General features: G+C 45.9%; 1 long non-coding RNA gene across 1 annotated transcript in view; it reads right to left on the bottom strand.

Moving 5' to 3' along the window:
- Positions 1-247: 247 nt before the first annotated feature.
- Positions 248-20,496, bottom strand: part of LOC138295556 (uncharacterized) — a 68,139-nt gene continuing 47,890 nt past the window's right edge. Inside the window, exon 4 of the long non-coding RNA XR_011203625.1 lies at positions 248-372. This is a non-coding gene — a long non-coding RNA (uncharacterized lncRNA). The remainder of the gene's footprint in view (positions 373-20,496) is intronic.

Genomic DNA, 20,496 nt, shown 5'->3' with positions numbered 1-20,496 from the left:
GAATTGTGTAGGAGATTGAACAGAGGTACCTGTTAATGGACATCTTTATAGAAATGAGCTGTGCTTAGGCTGCTTAGCTTAGAGCCTAGGGTCTGGTAATCCTCAGAAGTGATCTGTGAGAAAGACCACAGCTCAACTGTGAAGTGACCTCCTTGGAGTTGTTCTGTGTGGGGGCGACAATGGCCTCCTCGTTGTCCCATTTCTCTGACTCCTTGACTGGCTCATGCACCGCCTCCTTCTCCCATTCTTCATGAACATTATTGGCCACTGAGAAAGTTGCTCAGAGGATGATTGAATTCTCTCCTTGGATTGGCAGCCATCCTACGCCTGTAGATGATAAAGCATCATCAACCGGGGCAATGTCCCTAGGACCTGGAAGAAGAAGCTGCAAATAAGTGAGGTACATCAAATAGAGATTTGTTTCTAAAGTTCTACACAATACTTTAAATGACACTGTTCTGAAAAGAAATGATAACATTTGTACCATGTGAACCTAAATAAACATCTGAAATTAATGGTTGATCCATGCCTGGAATTAATATATCTTGGAAATGTCAACCTTCTATCACAAGCACAGATGTTTGGTTTCTGGATAACCACCATAAGGTCAGCTTTTGAACCTGTGTCCTGGTAGCTGGTGTGAACAAGGTATCTCCTGATCCAGCAGCTATACAGATAAGAATTATTTTAAATGTATATTGTTAATCTATAGGAGTAAGCATGGCCACGAATGCTGACACATTACAGATGCATAGATGACATGAAAACAATTAACACAAATAAAAAACCTGTAACATTTTATATAATCAAATAATTTTGATAAATATGTTTTTGAAAGGACTAAAGTTGAGACTCTGATGTTAAAATCAGAGGTTCCTAGACTTACCTCCTGGCATAGGGCCTCATTGCTGCGGGTATCATAGAAACTGGCAGTAAAGAGACATATCTAGGGAAATAAGCCATTCTAAGACATATATATGAAGATAATATTTGGATGGCTTAAATACAACGTTTGCGACCCACAATTATTCTTCTTCTGCAAGTTACAAGGCCTAAGAGATATCTTATAGTTTTCCCTTACAATGTCAAGTCTAAGGGCAATTTCATCTGCAAATTTATGATGCTCATTACATATTGACCAAGGTGCTGAGTGGGATGTGTGATAAGAGAAATAAAGCTATCTTGGCATTAATAAATAAAGAGGGCAGAACAAAGCCAAAAAAAACAAGCATTTCAGTCACCAGTCTCTACCTCCTCTGTGCTGTGATGCTGTGCTAAGAGAAGAAGTTGACATTGTGATAGGTGGTGGAATGGCCAAAAACACAGGGCTGTAAAATTAAAAAAGAAAGAGTATGAGAATATAACAGTTTAGCAATATAAATGTCAAGCTGAAAAATAAAATTATATTTCTTTTTTTTCTTTCAGCTGCTGGCTTAGCCAGCAGCATATGAAGACAGGGACGGGCTAGGCTAAGGGAGGGGGAGGAGGAGAGAGTGCACCTGTGTGCGCATGTGTGTTTGATCGACCGTCTTAGGCTGGGGAGCCTGTGCTGGTGTCCCAGTAAATGCTGGGACACCAGAAAAAGGACAGAGGAGTGAGGCGGCAGGACGCCGTGGCGACAGAAGAATTAAGTTTTCTTGTATTCTTTTTTTATTTCCCCCATTCCTGTCCCTTCCCTCACCCGCCCCTCCTCAGGAGATTGACAGCAACCACTGCTGATAATATGAGTGGACATTCATAGTGTCTGTAGTGCTTACTGAAGACTTGTGGTGCTTACTCTATATTACACATTATAGATGAAAATAGGCACTAGGGTAGGGTTATGCCCGACTTAGGGCTGCAGGGTTCAACAAGGTATCAAACTAGAGGCAAACATGCACTGGTGTGTAGGTGTACAGTCCTTGACATCTTACGTACACTCTTTATGGTATTTCAGGGAAGTATCATACTAGAGGTAACCATGCTCCCAGGTGTAGATTTACAGTCTTACCTATACTCCTTATGACACTTTAAGAATGGTCATATTTAAATTTCTCAGCTCATAATCAGATTACAACCTTTGTCACTCTTACTAGGCCACATTGATTGCTCTCCAGCAGGAAGATCAAATGCCTCCTCACCAATAGGGCCGTTAACGGTGCTTGACCCAGATCACATGAAAAGAAGAGGTAGGGAAGAAATTTGCATATTTTAGTGAGCTTGTCACTCTGCACCTGGGCGGACAGCCCAGGCCCATAGAGGCAAAACAGGAGAGCCAAACCTCTGGAGCCAACACACGAGAAGGTTGCCTTTGATGTTTTGGTAAGAAGGGAGCAGGCATCTATGTCATTTATGGGGTGGATCTGAGGGTCTCAGGGAAAATCTTTCTAGAGATAACCTGAAGTTGTCACATTGGATTGTCCCAGAATCTGTGCAGGAGGATTGAGATAGGGGTGGAGTGACAATGCAGCAAAGTAGGAGTGGCCAGGTGTGTCTGGTTTCTAGAACTTCCCACCCCTACATAAAACCCCTGCACAAGGGAGAGACAGATCAGAAGACAATGGACCTGAGAGTGACAATGATGAAAGAATGCCCAGATGGAAGGAAAAGCCACTTGATACCATGGTAAGGATGGACTGAAGGATTTTACCACCAACAGACCCACAGGACAGGGATAGGGCTCTCCAGGGCCAGCAGTGCTGCCCCCCTCAACTTCCCTGCTGACAAATGTGTACCCTACAAGAAGCCAGGAGGCCATGAAATCTGCGGAGTGTAGAAAGGAAGGAAGTTATGTTGGCTGGCTGTGGACGATGCTTCCCAAGCAGGAGCAAGAACCAGGACCCTCAGGCAGAGGACAAGTTTTGCTGACGAAGCAAATCAAGTTTAGAGGGAAGGTGTCCTGGAAAAATGTTGTTGTGGCTAGAGTTCACCTCCAGGAGCAAGACAACACCAATAATATATGGGGCCAGAGAAATCACTACAAGAACCCTGGTCTCCTGGGGGAACTGAATGGAGAACAAAGTGTGAAACACTTTGTTACATGTTCCTTAATATTCACCTGGAAAGGACCAAACCAAACTTCGAGGGCTATGCATATAAAAATATGCAGCATGGGCAGCAGTGAGGAGAGATGTTCCAGTCTATGGGTGGGGATTTAGAAGTGAGGATTGCTTGCTCCCAGCCAAGATGGGAACAGGAGAGAATGTACTGACTTCCATGCTGGTTCTGGAAGCTGCAAGCAGGGTCTGCATGGATCGCAGTAGTTCTGCCACATTCCCAATAAACCTGGCTGCACCCTTGTGCCCAGTGGCCACGAGCTCTAGGTATGAAGAAAATAAAGTGTGCGGCAAGGCTGCATAAAGAAATAAAGGAAAGGTAAAATGAAAGGCTGCATTCCTGAAAACAAAAGCTGTTCATCAGACATGCACAGATCAGGCCGAAGTAGCACCCTATAATCCCTCACGAGGGGTTTGAAATTTGCATATGTCCATTGTGGTGGCCCTAGGATTGGCCGGGCACGACCAACAGTTTTCAAGTCTGTTTGGAGGCACTAAAGAAAGTGCAGCAGCTCCCCCAAAAAGATTGAATCCCTTATCCTACGAGGGGTTTGCCTTGACTTTTCAAGCACTTCCTGAGCATGTAGTTTTGCACATGGCCTTGGGAGTCCAGGGAGCCCTCTTAGTTGGCCTATAGCTGCAGAAGCAGTGAATCAAAGTAAAAGAAAGACTCGATGCATGTTATTCAATTAAATGCTTTACTCAGAATGATAGGGTTTGACAATGCAAGGTTTAACAGTACAACAAATACTATAAACTGTTGGTACTACCTCCATTGACATCAATATTAGGTCATACATTTTGCAGTGCATATTGCATACTGGTATTGTCACCACTGACGTCAGTGTAATTACACTGCTGAATATAACATATGGCTATTTTTACTGATGTGGTGTGCTACTAAATCTAGGGCCACGACAATTACATTAGATTTCTTCAAGCTTTCTATTATTAAGAAAAAACATTGTCCTCCCTACTGTTAACAGTTGGTTTATATTAACGTTGAACTTTTTTCTTTTTACAAATAATAAGTTTCAAATACGGAGAGCGGTTTATGAAAGGCATTTTAGATCTTCACAATTAATCTTGTCTCATCTGCATAAACCTGGCAAGTCGATGGGACTCTATTTAGAATACTCACATGCGAGGAAGCCAAGTAGAAGTGCACTTCTCATTATGCTTCATTTGGACTATTTAAGGGGTACAAATGAAGAAATTTAACACAGACTGTTGGTCACAGGTTGATCAGCGCCGTAGCCTATTTCACTGGCTCTGTGGCATCACAAAAATCAGCCATTTGGTGTTATCCATGATGCAAATATGAAATACATCACGTCGATGCATGAATGGCATTCCGCTGCCCAAGGATGTTCAGCAAAAGCCATAAGGTTTTCTCAGTGATTTATAAACATGGGCTCAAGCATTCCCATCATATTTCTAGTTGTTGATAACATGATTTTAAATCTAGTGGCTAGGCCTAGGTGAATTAGTTCAGTCCAAGCCAACATCACCATACGCTTCAGGATTTTTCGTGTTTTGTAGACTGACAGACACTCTGATTTGTATAAATATTTCAAGCAGTGAATAATTGGGCGAAATATTGTTTTCATTTGTAAAGCACAGTTGTATAGGGAAAGCCACCACTGTCTTCCTCTGCGTTTTACATTTAATAAGCATGTGAGGAATGGGGAGGCTGGAGCTGGGCAGGGGTAGAGGTTTTTTTCTGACATATGAGTAGCTCAGGCCCCCATAAGTCACCCGGTTATTTTGAAATGTCCTTATGGGTGTGGGCAGGTCTATAAAGGGCGATTACGTTTCCTTACAAATAGAAATAGTGTATGTATCTTCCCAGTAGTAGTGTAGAAAGGTGTTTGTTTGCAATTGTAAAAGATAGTGACCTTTTATTTGACCTTCCTGACTGTAAACATAATAAAACACTACCATCTACCTCTATAGAGTTCCTTCCTAGCAAACAGAAGACTTCAGTAAACCTACAGTATTATAGGCATAACAAAGTGGCAATTTTCTTCTTCTATGTAAGAAAACGAGTCTTTGTATTAGACTCACAGCCCCACAAATAGTTATGAACTCGTTTTGCTTACCTTGTATTCAAGGAAACTATATTGCTATAATTTATAGGATATTGTCCGCTATAAAACTAGAGAATAGTAAGTTTACTATTATAGTACTTTAGATATAGCAAAAATCATCTCCTTTCCATTGCACCAGAGATAGCGATTAACTATTTCATTAATAATTATTCGGAACTGACTAATATATGCTTGTGCACCGCGCCGCACTGATGTCTCGATTTTACTGACTTTGAACTGTCTGCCTCTCTCTATGCTCGCGCTTATTTATTTTTTGATTTTGAACCCTTTTCTGTTTTTGTATTGTTGTTTTATTCTGCAAAAACTTAAATAAATAAAAAAAAAGATTTAGTAAAAATAATTATATCCACTGCTACATATTGGAAGGTGGGCTCTTTACTCTGTCTATAGTGATGAGGGCATCACAAAACCCCACTATTCCACTACAATGCAAGTAAAATGCGTTTTGCTTCATCTACTGTGCCACAGTAGCTATAGTCAAAGTTATCAAAAATCTGTGTTGCCCATTGGGGGTCTGCCCTTCTCCTAAGGACTTTACAGTAAACAAAATGTAACACTGATTTTAAGCAGCCTATACTCACCCAAAGGGCTTCAAAGATGCTCTCTGTTGGGGGTTCCCCCAGAGAGCCTCATAACTAATCCTGCACTGTTTTTTGAGGGCTTGCCCTCCAGGAAGAACTTTAAGAAATAATTGTGGGTTAGAAAATATTCCCATGAAGATCTGTAAATATTTTGTGGTCAGCTTTAAGAACGGTAACTAGAAACAGCTGTGTTAACCTCCAATTTAGGTTGTTTATGGTACATGTGATAACTCAAAGTTAGATAATGCAACACAGTGCATGAACTGTGTGACTGGGAAAAGGGCGATGGATTTCTTTATATGAAAACTGGGTTGGCAATGAAATTAACCCTCATTGCCAATGAAGCAGAACACGCAACACCACACACGGAAATGAAGCTCCCACTGCCGAAAGACACAATTCCAGCTTCAAATGAGCTGGGCAGATGTCAGATACTATTCTATTTACATTTTTAAATAGATAAGTAGTTTTGTCATTGAAACGCTGAACTTGTAAGGTGCATGCTGGCAGAAAATGTGATTTTGCTGCTGCCAGCACTAACAGATATTGGTAGTGGCGGTGGCTTCCCACATTAATGTCTGTCATGCACTCACCATTGTCTAGAATCAAGCTTATCTTTGCCCTGGCAGGCTCTTACTATCTGTGTAAGAGCCTGAACCCAGCATTTCAAGGTACCAATCCTTCGGGGAGGGTGAGACAGGAATCATTTACAGTTTGCCCTGGGGATTCCGCAAGCATAAAAGTTTGACTTAAGTGAGTGCTTACCAACTCTGAGTGTATATTAGTGTAGAATAATAGAATATATTATTTCCAAGAACTTTAAGCAATAGACAAAAATATATAGGGCAGTCGTTTTCATGTCTCTTAGGGGGAAAATGTATCAAGATGTTAAGCAGCGCAGCACAGCACAGCAAGTCACCTTGCTGCTTACAGGGAAAGGGCAGGAATGTGCCATATCTATCATTGTACGACACATTTCTGCCTTTTCCCAGCCCTTTTGGACAATCTGCTGCCTAGTGCCAATGCACCATAGTGCAAGGGTGGCTGAGTTGACAGCAGGATTGTTTTTATGCAGGAAGGGGCACCTTCCTGCACAAAAACAGTCCCCTGAGTTATTTTCCCCTTTCTATGTACTGCAGAATACAGAACACGTAGAAAGAGGAAAGAACGAGAAGTAAACATATTTCTCCTCGTTACGCCTCACCTTGAAAGAAGTAGTAATTCAGACGCATTTCCAGATCTACCACTTATGGTAAATTTAGAAATGCATCAACATCAATGGGTGTTGCATGGGAACACTCACGCACCACCCATGGACCGCCTCTCTTGGGCACTGTAATGCAACACAGTGATTTGCACTGTGTTGCACTACTCTGGCTTTAGCAAGCTACTCAGGCCATGCAAGGTGGCCTTGCGTGGCTTGATAAAAAGCATTTTCAGAATTGAGTCACTTTTGCACCTCGTTGCGTCGATGCAAAAGTGACACAAATCTTTGAAAAATTGGCCTCTAAGTATCACGCACCAGTAGCCCGAGAGCTTTTTTTTAGATGCACTGCTGACCCTCAGAGCAACTGACAATCTCAAAAGGGTGTTCTCATAACAGAGACATTATAACACTTTGAGCTGAACTGTGGCATATCTTTTGTAAATATGGAACCATTCTGCTATCGCCCTTTCAGGCAAGGTAGGTCAGATCAGGAACTTCATAGGGCTATGAGAGGATTATATGGAGAGAATCCCAGCCTTTGTTCCACGCATACTCCCTCAACATCCTCCTAATTGTTGAGTTCTGTCCTCAGATCAGCTCCTGCAATCTAATTACCAGAAGTTGCAAAAGAAGTTCACGGGCCCTAAAGAGACAGGCACAGTAGTTGCACCTCTGTACATTGCACTCCTGGTCAGTTATAGGAAGCAACATATATATGTGTCAGATAAGGGCATCTGCCCAACAAAGAAACATGGCTGCCTGTTCTTTTCTAGATTGTTAAAATAAAATCTATAGGAATATGCTTATTTATTGGTTTTGGCACCGTTTAACCCAGCTAACTCTGCCAAGGCAACAGGCCTGAACGTCTTGCAAACACATGTATCATATTTCAGCCAACATCGGTTACATTTTTAATATAACATTTCTACAACACTCCTTACATTAAATAAAGACAACTCCATTAAATTAGGCTGAAAACATTATAGTAACAGAAAAATAAATCCAGTTGTGCAGACTGCTTCAGGGTGCCAGGCTAGGGCCAAACAACCGCAGATAGAATAAATTGCCTGAACTTCTGTGGTCTGACGCCAAATCTAATGTAGTATTTAAAGAAAGTGAGTAAGCAACTCAGAACTTGCCTCGATGCTGCAAATCACTGCTAAGCCACGTGAAAACTGAGTATATTTAAATGTGTTCTCTGTCATGCAGACATTTCTCTCCTAGTCGGGACACAAGGGATATGCTCTGCACTCAGCCCTCACGTTCCTCTGATGACTAAATATACATTCTGGCACAGATCTAGCCACATTTGGGCAGTGCAGTTTCTCTTGAAATAGTTAAAACATTCCAAGGAACAGTGTATTGACTTGGTATTTTAGAGTACATATGTTGAAACTCGATGCTTTTTTAAACAATGGGCGACAGAGATAAAATCACAAATATGCACTTGGTGGCATTGGATGCTGTTTTAACTTTTTTTGCTCAAGAATGATTTTTTATTGAGTTTACGAAACAGATATATAGATAATAATACAGAGACGTATAAAATTGCAAAAGTAAACCCTACATTGTTAAAACAAACATCTATGATTAACATATAAACTAATTAGCTACAGTGCAATCGTCATTCATACTCCAAAGAAAAAAGGAAGAAGCACTGGCAAACTCAATAGTTTCACCTATATGCAAGCTATTGGCTTTGACAATTTGTTTTAGCAATCTTGTACACCACTGTGGTTAAAAGATGGTGGAGTGAGATCGGGTGTGGTGAGGAAGATTGGGGTTGAGTAGATTGCAGTGTAGTAGATTGGGGTCAGTGGCTTGGGGGTAGACTGGTGTGGGGTAGATTGGGGCAGATGGGGTAGTTTGCAGCAGGGTGCAGTGGGGTGGGGAAGGTTGGGGTGGGTAGATCGGAGTGGGTAGACTTAGGTACATTGGAGAGGGGTAGATTGGAATCGGTAGAATGGTCGGGGTAGGTTGGGGTCGAACGGAGTTGCTTAATTTGGAGTGGGGTAGATTGGGCAGATTGGGGTAGATTGGAGTTGAGTAGATAGAGGTAGATTGGAGTGGGATAGATTGGGGTAGACTGGAGTGGGGGAGGGTGGAGTGGAGCAGAGAGGGGTAGAGTGGTGCAGGATAGGGAGGGGTAAATTGGAGTGGATTAGAGTGATGTAAATTGGGGTAGGGTGGGGTAGGCTGGGGAAGTTTGGGGTAGATTGTGTGTGACAGATTGGGGTGGATGGAGGTGGGGTAGGTTGGGTTGAGGTAGATGAGGTGGGCAGATTGGGCTGGGGTTGACTGGGTGAGGTAGATTTTGGTGGAGTAGATTGGGGTAAATTGGGGAAGATATGGGTGGGGGTATATTGCCTGGGGTAGATTGGGGGTAGGGTGGGTGTGCTAGATTGGAGTGCGGTAGATTGAAGTGGGAGCACTGGTGTAGTTTTGAGTGGGGTAGATTGGAGTGAGGTAGATTGGAGTGGGGTAGATTGGGGAAGATTGGAGTGGGATAGATCGGGGTACATTGGAATGGAGTATCTTGGAGTGGGGTAGAGTGGGGTAGATGGGGTTGAGTGGAGTGGGGTAGATTGTAGTAGATTGTAGTGGGGTCGAATGGGGTAAATTTGAGTGGGGAATACTGGAGTAGATTGTAGTGGGGTAGAATGGGGTAAATTGGAGTGGGGAATACTGGAGTAGATTGGAGTGGGTAGATGGGGTAGACTGGAGTTGGTTAGGTTCAGTGTGGTAGATTGGAGTGGGGTAGATTGGGATAGAATGGAGTAGGATAGATTAAAGTGAGCTAGATTGGAGTGTGGTAGACTGAGCAGTTTAGAGTGGAGCAGATTGGGGTAGATTGGGATGGGATAGGCTGGAGGGGGGTACATTGGGATAGGTTGGTTGGGGTATGTTGAAGTGGGGAGGGTTGGCATGAGATAGATTGGAGTGTGGCAGATTGGAACGGGTACGTTGGGGTACATTGAGGGTGGTAGTTTGAGGTACATTGTGCTGGAGTAGTTTGGGATAAATTGGGATGTGGTAAGTTGGAGTGTGTTAATTGGGGTAGGGTAGATTGGGTGTTGTAACTTGGGGTAATTTAAGGGGTGGTAGATTGGGGTAGATAGGGTGGGTCAGATTGGGGTGTGTTATATTGGGTGTTGTAGATTGGAGCAAATTAGGATGTTGTAGATTAGGTAGATGGGGTGGATCAGATTGGAATGCTGTTGATTGGGGTGGGTGGCAGATTGGAGTGGGGTACATTGGGTGGGAGGAGTGAGATAGACTGTGGTGGGATGGAGTGGGGGGGTGTAGATTGGTGCACATTGGGGTAGATTAGAGTGGTGTACATTGGGGTGGGCAGAGTGTGGTAGGATGGGTGGGTTAGATTGGAGTGGGGTAGATTGGAGTGGGGCAGAATCGGGTAAATTGGAGTAGTGTAGATTGAGGTAGATTGAAGTGGGGTAGATGGGGTAGACAGGAGTGGTTTAGATTGGGTGGAGTAGATTGGAGTGGGGTAGATTGGGTAGGTTGGGTGGGGCAGAGTGGTGTGGGGTAGGTTGAAGTAGATTGGAGTGGGGTATATTGCAGAGGGGTAGAGTGGGGTAGATTGGAGTGGGGTATATTGGGTAAACTGGAGTAGGGTAGAATGTAATGGGGTAGAAGGAGTAGGGTAGACTGGAGTGGGATAGATTAGAGTGAGTTAGATTGAGGTAGGTTGAGTGTGATAGATTGGGGTGGAGTAGATTGGGGCAAGGTAGATTGGGGTAGATTAGGGCGAGGGAGACTGGGGTAAATGGGGTGGATCTGATTGGTAGAATGGAGTGGGTTAGGCTCGCGTAGATTTGGGTAGAATTGGGTGTGATGGATTGGGATAGATGGAGGTGGGGTACATTGGGGTGGGCATATTCGGCTGGGGTGGATTGGGTGGACAAATTGAGGTAGATTGAAGTGGGCTCAATTGGTGTGGTGTAGATTGGGGTAAAATGGGGCAGATAGTGGTGGGGTAGATTGGGGTATGATTGAAAGAGGTTGAATAGAGTGTGGTAGATTGGACAGGGGTAGGGTGGGGTAGATTTGGGCAGATTGATGTGGATTGGTGTGGGGTAGATTGGAGTGGGGTAGCGTGGGGTAAATTGAAGTGGAGTAGATGGGGTAGATTGGAGTAGGGTAGGTTTGGTGGGGTAGATTGGAGTGGGGTAGATTGGGGTAGGTTGAATGGGGTAGATTGGGTGGGTGGGTTGGAGTGGGGTAGATTAGAGTGAGCTAGATTGGAGTGGGTAGATTGGGATAGGTTGAATGGGGTAGATTGGGTGGGTAGGTTGGAGTGGAGTAGCTTAGAGTGAGCTAGATTGGAGCAGTGTAGATTGGGGTGATTGGAGTTGGGTCGATTAGTATGGGCAGATTGGGGTATATTGGAGTGGGGTTCATTGTGGTAGGTTGGTTGTGGTATGTTGGAGTGGGGTAGATTGGAGTGGGATACAATGGTTACCATTTGCCAGAAGATCCACTTTCAAGCTGCAGGACCACTTTTCATCAGGAATAAAATCACCAAGTACGTTCAGCTAAGAAACCTCACTCAAGATTGGCACCACGCCTCAAAACTCCCCCATACATGAAAAAGACAATAATTGGTATATCTTTCCCTGTTCAAGCGGCCAAACTATGGAATACATTATCCCCAAATATAAGATCCACAGGTAACTGTCTTATCTTCAGGTGACTACTCAAGAGTTGGCTCTTTCCTACATAACCACCATACTCAAACAGCAATGGACTGCATACACCTGTGTATGTAAACATGTTATAATTTGATTATGTGTAGCTAGATATGTGTATTTCTTTGTACAAATACGTATATAATAAATATTTTATCTTTAAATATATACATACTGTTTAGCCCTGTTTAACAAATGTATATTTTACTTCAATTAAATGTATATATGTATGTATTTGTATGTGTAGGTGTAAGTATGTGTATATATAATATGTATATGATTGTTTCTATATATATAAATATATATATATATATATATATATATATATATATATATATAAATAAATATGTGTATAATATTCTACACTTGACATGTTCATAGGTCATTACATAGTTTCTATATAGGTTGCTTGATTAGATGCTTATGAGTCTCTGTTTTTATTTTATCTATCACAATAAGTCAATATTATCTTAACTATTTAGCTACAAGCATTTCGCTATTGCAATATTGAGGAAAGATAGAATACTGTATAAAAGTACACTAATAAATTAACTTCAAATACAGTAACTCTTGAAAGCCTGTGTTTATACGATATAATACAATTTAAAATCTCAATATATTATATTCCTTACACATTTATTCCCTTGAAAAGGGAATCATGTATCTATACATTTACTACTATAATCCTACTGAACAAGAGAAAAAACAATTTTACTCTCTTTAAAGCTTTACTTTGTCTGACCATCACCCTATACCTCTATCAATCTATCTTCTATTTCCACCCTCTGACTCATCCCAAACCCATTCTACTGCTATGATCTCTAAAATAGCTCTCCCCTCCTCTACCCCTCCTGGGGTACCCCAAACCTCAGTTTACCACTATGATCTCCCAAACAAACCTACTAAATTCTCCCTCATTTATCTCTCCTTTGACTCATCTCACACCCCATTTAACTACTATGATCTCCATAATCCCTTTCTACAGACTCTTCTATCCTGCACCTCTTCTTTACTCATCACAAACCTCATTTTACTACTATGATCTCCCAATTAGCACTTCTGGATTGTTCCCTTCTCTATCCCTCCATTATTCTATTCAAATCAACTAACAGATTCACATGTCCTCAGTTCAAATTAACTCATACCACCCTATACTAATGCTAATACTGTACTCATATTTCCCTGTACTAATCCACCACTAATCCTTTTGGGTTCCGGAGTAGTGTGCTACTCATCAAAAAGGGGTAGTAAGCACTATATAAATACAGTTACAATTACAATAGGTTGGAGTGGGGTGGATTGAAATGCAGTAGGTTGAGGTAGATTAGAGTGGGATAGATTGGGTAGATTAGAGTGAATTAGAGTTTTGTAGATTGAACTGGTGTTAATTTCATTGAAGTAGACTGAGCTAGGTTTGAGTGGGGTACAATGGAGTGGGATTGATTGGGGTGAATTGGGGTAATTTGCAATCAGGTAGAAGGGGTAGACTGGAGTGGGGTAGGTTTAGGTAGATTGAGTAGGTAGACTGGGGTGGGTGGGGTAAATTGGGATGAGATAGATTGGGGTGAGGTAGATTGGGGTAGATTGGGGTGGAGTTGATTGGTAGACTGGAGTGGGGAAGATTTGGGTACATTGGGTAGTATGAGGTAGTTGGGGTAGACTGGGGTAAGGTAGATTGGAGTGTGGTAAATTGGGGTGGAATAGATTGGGTGTTGTGGATTGGGATGGAGCTTTGCAAACAGACATGCTTGCTGCACAACACTTACACACAAGGGACAACAAAAAGCATCTGGTCACCAGAGTAACTGCTGGTGCCATTGGTTTCACCTATGTAACATTTAATGAGGGTGAGACGGTCCAGATTGCATACAAATCACATTTGTATTCAGCAGCAGAACAACCCTTTGCTCCCACTGAGAAAATTCTCACTGCTGTTCAGATGGCTGTCATTAAAGAAAGCCCAGGGGAAGCACATTATTGTCATCTCTCCAATTCCAGCCCTTGAGGCTGTTACCAAAGCAAGTGTTCCGAACGCTAAAGCATTACATCCACGCTGGATTCAATGGGTAAAATCTTTGACAGCCACTGATGTTGACTACATATTTGACCCAAAATTACAAACTGAAGAATTAGACTACCCAGTTCCAGCAAATACACTGTCTATTGATCAATATCAAAGAGTCATGTACACCGATGGCTCGGCACAACCTGCAATTGGCACAAAACATCAAGACTCTGCTGCGTGCGCAGTCGTAAGTGGCTACATGGAGGATAATAAATTTTGTCCCCAACATACATTCATGCAAACCCTAGGGGATTGCACAGCACAAATAGCAGAGCTAAAGGCTCTGGTGATGGCACTGGAACACACAGATCCTTCACAGCTAACACTGATTGTCTGCGATTCGTATTACTGTGTCCAGTCCTTCAATGAATACCTGCATTACCTGCACCAGAATGGGTTCAGAGATTCTAAAGGCAACACCATCAAACACAGACTTCTGTGGGGGAAAGTAGCGGATCTGGAAACGGTACCAAACATCCATGTTGTACACACACTTGGGCACCAGTGCGTTGGAATACACGTTGCTGGAAATACACTGGCTGATGAAGCCGCCAAATCAGCAGTAGCTACGGCTGCTGTTGCTGCAGTAACCCATTCTGGAATGAAACTAGACAATGACATATGAGCTGCCGTGAAAGCCATGGCTGAAGGCACACCCTATCCAAAAGCATTTCCTGCTAAATATTCCAACCGCATGGGAGGCTGTCTTGAAGCCGAAGTAAAGATACCAGGCGCGGGGTTCGAGTAATTCCCAACAAAGATATAAGATCAGAATTAATTAAAGCAGCGCATGAGGGGGTTGCATCTGCCCATGCTGGTGTGGCAGCTACAATATCATTGTTGCAAGCACGTTACTGGTGGCCAGGTCTATACAAACAGGCCAAGCAGTATGTCCTTTGTTGTGATACCTGCCAACAAATTAAGGGTTCCACTGTCAAATGCCCACCACAGACAACCCTCCTAATTTCCATCAAACCATTACAATGTGTGTACTTGGACCATTGTGGTCCCCTAGCACCGGACAGTGCATACAAATATATTTTAGTCGCTGTTGACTCTTGCTCCATATTTCTATGGGTGTGGCCACAATGCTCGGCTGACGCTCAGACTGTTATTAAAGATTTGCGAGTCTTCATCGGTACATATGCAGTTGTGGCTTTCCACTGGGACAAGAGCCCTGCTTTCACCTCAAGGGCATTCAGGGACGCCATGGCTTCATTAGGGGTCCAAATCCATTACTCGTCTCCATTTCCTCCCGAGGGAAATAGTGTCCTGCAGTGACGAAACCATGATGTAAAGCAGTCCTTAACAGCCAGAGTCTTAGGTACCAGTCGTAGTTTGCTTAATCACCTGTATGGATTCAAGAGAGCACTTAACAATCTGCCTAGAAGGTCCCTGGGGAGTTGTAATACATACGAGTGCCTGTAGGAACTCAAATGTATGTTCCAGATCTTGATGGTCCTGGTGTGGAGGCGGCAGAAACACCTTTTGACATAATGAACGTGTCACTGTCTTGCAGGAATTACAACAGATCTGTGACAACAACGCTTCTGCCGGTACTGCCTCCACAGGTATTAAGGATCTACCAATAACACCCACTGGCTGGATTCCAAGAGTTGCGGATCTAGTACATGAAAAAGTTGCTGTGAAAAAAGAGTTTGGTCCTTCTTATTGTGCACCGGTCCTAGTCTTGGGAATACACCAGCACCAGAACTGTCATTCTACCTCCATGGGCTGGTGCTAAAGAAAATCGCTTTGTATCTATCGACAATGTCAAGTTACACCATGTGGCCGAATCTACACAGCAGACCAAGAGGAGCAGTCAGTAGTTCCCGAATCCCTTTCACTACTGTTCAAGAAGTCCCTCTATAAGTTTTGAGCAGCAACGAGGGTGGAAAATGATCTTGCATTAGTTCCACCAACATCTGTTACAACAAACAAATACAGGAAATACTGATCGATTTGACACAACTTCAACACAGACAGACGGCGTCATTTACTATGAACCACCGCAGGAGACCCCTACCAGTTCTCCTCCCACAGATAAAGCTCCGACTTTTGCATGACCTGCTTCTGGATACTTTGCTGAAGTCAGTGACACTTTTTTGGACTAACTTGCCTCTTCTACATCTGACCCGCCAAAAACACGTAAGCTGATAAACTGGCTTAAAACAAATCACTTTATTTTAAGCTAATACAGTCATTCCTTGACTGTATTAGCTTTCCTACTTTGGATTGACTTTGTCATAACATTCTTTCTATTAATACATGGTAATTTTCTTCCTGAAAGATCATCAGTTGAACTGGTGAATGAGGTCCTAAAACCCCAAGTGTCTCTTGCAGGGCAAAGTACCTGGTTTGCGTTGAAAAATCATCACAAGGGACTGCAGAGGAGGAGATGCGTGGAAAACGGTGAGTGTGTGTCAGTTTCAACCGTTTGCACACAGACTTTCATCGTTATTTCCCACGCTGGGAAGACGTTGCGTCAATTTCCGGTGCGTGGACTTGGGTCCTCTTCGGGTTGCGGGATTTTCAGACACCCCGGGGATGATGCGGGGAATCCTGGGCTTGCGGAGCAAAGTCACATAGGCTGCGTTGATTCCGGTAAGCGAAGCGTGGAATTTTCTTCCGCACAGCAGGCGCTACGTCGATTCCTCTCAGGAAGTCCGGCGGCGTTGTTCTGAGTCGGCTTGCGCCGATCCAGTAGGGCTGTGTGTTGAAGTTCCGGTCACGTCGCTGGCACTGCGTCGATCTTCTGTTGCGAAGTCGGGCTGCGTCGTTCTGGACTTGGCGTGCGGTGAAATTTTAAAACACCACTTTTCTTCTCACAAGGTCTGCAGAGACTTGTCTTTCGTGTCTTTCGTGAACATTTCCATTATACCAATTCCTGATGGGATAGTTTGGGATCAAGTCACATTTGATATATATAGTCCCACAGAGGTCATTCAAGTACCATATGTGTTTAAACTTTCAATGAACGATGTAATAATACCTGGAGTTGTTTCTAATGACTGGGATGTGAAAACTGTTGATTCTATGATGACTGAATTGCAGTATTTTACTGTATTTGAAAGTGAAGATGTTTATCAATCTAACGAGAACTATGGTGATATGTTTTGCTATAATTACTATGGGCACTAGTTCATTCACAGAGCTAGTACCCCAAAGAATATTTGTAATCATACACAATGGGAACATTGTTTAACTCCACCACAAGAGAGTTCTAAAACATAGGGGGTGATTCTAACCCTGGCGGTCGGTGTTAAAGCGGCGGCCAACCCGCCAACAGGCTGGCGGTCAAAAAAATTGAATTCTGACCCTGGCGGGAACCGCCAACACAGACAGCCACTTTAACACTCCGACCGCCACGGCGGTACAAACAAACAGCACGGCGGTCACCGCCAACAGCCAGGCGGCAGACAATGTACCGCCCACACTATCACAACTCACCAATCCGCCACCTTTTCCGGGGCGGAGCACCGCCGATAAAAACACGGTGGAAACAGACTACGAACGGGAAAACGCACACCACTACGCACTCCAGGAGGAAGGAGGACAGCATGGAACCCGAATTAAACATCCTACCTGCTCTCGTCTACCTTCTCATCTACCACGAGTACGAAGTCCGGCGCAGACGACAACGGTGAGTACTGCACCTACGACACACGGGAGGGGGAGGACGAAAGGTTACGGCCACACACATATGCGACCCCCCCCCCCTCAACTATGTACACACCAATGCAGAGCAACAAGTCACAGTGACACCACCCAAACACCCCTGAAAAATGCTATGACATAATCAAATTTGGAATAAATATTTATGTACCAAAAAGCTCCTGAAAATTATCGTACAACCATGAAAGATATTTACAAGAAAACAAATGATATACACATCAGTGTATAACTGAAGTAACAAGTCCTGCACATCCTACGAATTCATTATGTCCATGGGCCAAAGTTTTGAGAAACAAGGGCAAAGCCCACACAGGAGACCTGAGTCCTTTGGAGAGAACACTGCAGGGGCATCAGATGTAAAAACTACAGGCACCTCAGGGGGAAGGGAAGGGGGGGACACCACAGCCACATGAGTCCACGACGCAAAAATCCACGAGGAGCCACCATGCCCACTGTACCATCCTGGGGAGTGCAAAGCCACAGTCTCTCAATGTCTCTACAGTGGGTGGGCTGCCCACTGTACCATCCTGGGGAGTGCCAAGCCACAGTCTCTCAATGTCTCTACAGTGGGTGGGCTGCCCACTGTACCATCCTGGGGAGTGCAAAGCCACAGTCTCTCAATGTCTCTACAGTGGGTGGGCTGCCCACTGTACTATCCTGGGGAGTGCAAAGCCACAGTCCATCAGGTGGATGACAGTCTCCACTGGTCAAGGAGGAGGCATGGTGGGCACAGTGAACCATAAACAGTGCTTGAGACGGCGGTGCCCAGCGGAGCGGTGCTTGAGAAGAAGGGCCCAGCGGAGCGGTGCTTGAGAAGAAGGGCCCAGCGGAGCGGTGCTTGAGATGAAGGGCCCAGCGGAGCGGTGCTTGAGATGGCGGTGCCCAGCGGAGCGGTGCTTGAGATGAAGGGCCTAGCGGAGCGGTGCTTGAGACGGCGGTGCCCAGCGGAGCGGTGCGTGAGATGAAGGGCCCAGCGGAGCGGTGCTTGAGATGGCGGTGCCCAGCGGAGCGGTGCTTGAGATGAAGGGCCCAGCGGAGCGGTGCTTGAGAAGAAGGGCCCAGCGGAGCGGTGCTTGAGATGAAGGGCCCAGCGGAGCGGTGCTTGAGACGGCGGTGCCCAGCGGAGCGGTGCGTGAGATGAAGGGCCCAGCGGAGCGGTGCTTGAGATGGCGGTGCCCAGCGGAGCGGTGCTTGAGAAGAAGGGCCCAGCGGAGCGGTGCTTGAGATGAAGGGCCCAGCGGAGCGGTGCTTGAGAAGAAGGGCCCAGCGGAGCGGTGCTTGAGAAGAAGGGCCCAGCGGAGCGGTCCTTGAGATGGCGGGGCCCTCTTCAGCGGTGCCTATCTTCACGGCGGGGCCCTGTTCAGCGGTGCTCTTCTGCACAGCGGGCCCTGTTCAGCGGTGCTCTTCTGCACGGCGGGGCCCTCTTCAGCGGTGCTCTTCTGCACCGCGGGCCCTCTTCAGCGGTGCCTATCTTCACGGCGGGGCCCTGTTCAGCGGTGCTCTACTGCACGGCGGGGCCCTCTTCAGCGGTGCCTATCTTCACGGCGGGGCCCTGTTCAGCGGTGCTCTTCTGCACGGCGGGCCCTCTTCAGCGGTGCTCTTCTGCACGGCGGGCCCTCTTCAGCGGTGCTCTTCTGCACGGCGGGCCCTCTTCAGCGGTGCTCTTCTGCACGGCGGGGCCCTCTTCAGCGGTGCTCTTCTGCACGGCGGGCCCTCTTCAGCGGTGCTCTTCTGCACGGCGGGCCCTCTTCAGCGGTGCCTATCTTCACGGCGGGGCCCTGTTCAGCGGTGCTCTACTGCACGGCGGGGCCCTCTTCAGCGGTGCCTATCTTCACGGCGGGGCCCTGTTCAGCGGTGCTCTTCTGCACGGCGGGCCCTCTTCAGCGGTGCTCTTCTGCACGGCGTGCCCTCTTCAGCGGTGCCTATCTTCACGGCGGGGCCCTGTTCAGCGGTGCTCTTCTGCACGTCGGGCCCTCTTCAGCGGTGCCTATCTTCACGGCGGGGCCCTGTTCAGCGGTGCTCTTCTGCACGGCGGGCCCTCTTCAGCGGTGCCTATCTTCACGGCGGGGCCCTGTTCAGCGGTGCTCTTCTGCACCGCGGGCCCTCTTCAGCGGTGCTCATCCAGCAGGTCAAGGGAGCCAGACCTGTGCTGCACTCCCTGCTCAGTCGCCCTCGGACCGTGACGTTTCTGGACCCTTCGGGGACGGACTCCTGGCCTCTTTAGTGTCCTCCTTCCCAGCTGGGATGTGACATGTGGGGTCCACCTTCTCCGCGCTCCTGCTGCCCTTCCGCTCCTTTGATGGGGCTCTCGGGCCCTTGCCTCCCCTAGATGGTGTGGCTGGTGAAGTGGCCGCACATTGCTCCTTGGGGGCAGCCCTGTCAGTCCTCGCACGGCGGCCCTTGTTTTTGCGGGTCCTCTTGCCGGGGGGGGGGGGGGCTGGACGTGTCCTTGCTGCTGATCGATGTGTCACTGCTGGCAAAGGGTGGACTCCAGAACCCATGCACAACAGTGACACTCGAAGCTGGGCTGGTGGTGGCTGCGGTGCTCTTGGGACTCTTTGCAGATGGAGGGGGGAGCTCATCGGAGGGAAAGAGGTTAAGATTAGCCAGGAAAAGCTTTTTAGGTCCAAGGTAAAGGGTAGGAGAAGTGGTGATGGGAGTAGAGGAAGAGGATGTGGTTGTAGGAGAGTCAGGTGTGCTGTCATTGGGTGAAGGTGCTGGTGCAGTAGGCTGACGTGAGGTGGATGGCTGTTGGGTGGGTGTCTGCCTGCGTTTGTGTGTCTTGGAAGAGGGGGTGACAGACACAGTGGGAGAGGACACAGGGGACGTGTAAATGGCAGTGGGGGTGGTGACTGCATGAGTGTGGACTGTACTGGAGGGTGAGGTGGTGATGGAAGCACTGGCTGATGTTGGGGTGCATGCAGGTGTGAGTGTAGACGTCACAGGGAGGGAGGAGGGAGACGAGGAGGAGGGGGACACAGAGGTGGTTGTGACTGCTGGAATGTCTGCATCTGTGTGTTGCTTGGGTGAGTGTTTGTGGGATCTGTGGTGCTTGTGTCTGGATGAGCTGCTCTTGGGTGTTGAGGTGTGTGCAGGCTGGTCTGATGGTGTGG

Source organism: Pleurodeles waltl, chromosome 1_2 (genome assembly GCF_031143425.1).
Source record: "Pleurodeles waltl isolate 20211129_DDA chromosome 1_2, aPleWal1.hap1.20221129, whole genome shotgun sequence".
Classification (NCBI taxonomy): domain Eukaryota; kingdom Metazoa; phylum Chordata; class Amphibia; order Caudata; family Salamandridae; genus Pleurodeles; species Pleurodeles waltl.
Note: the sequence above shows the minus strand (reverse complement) of the source record. Positions and strands in the feature narration are given on the sequence as shown.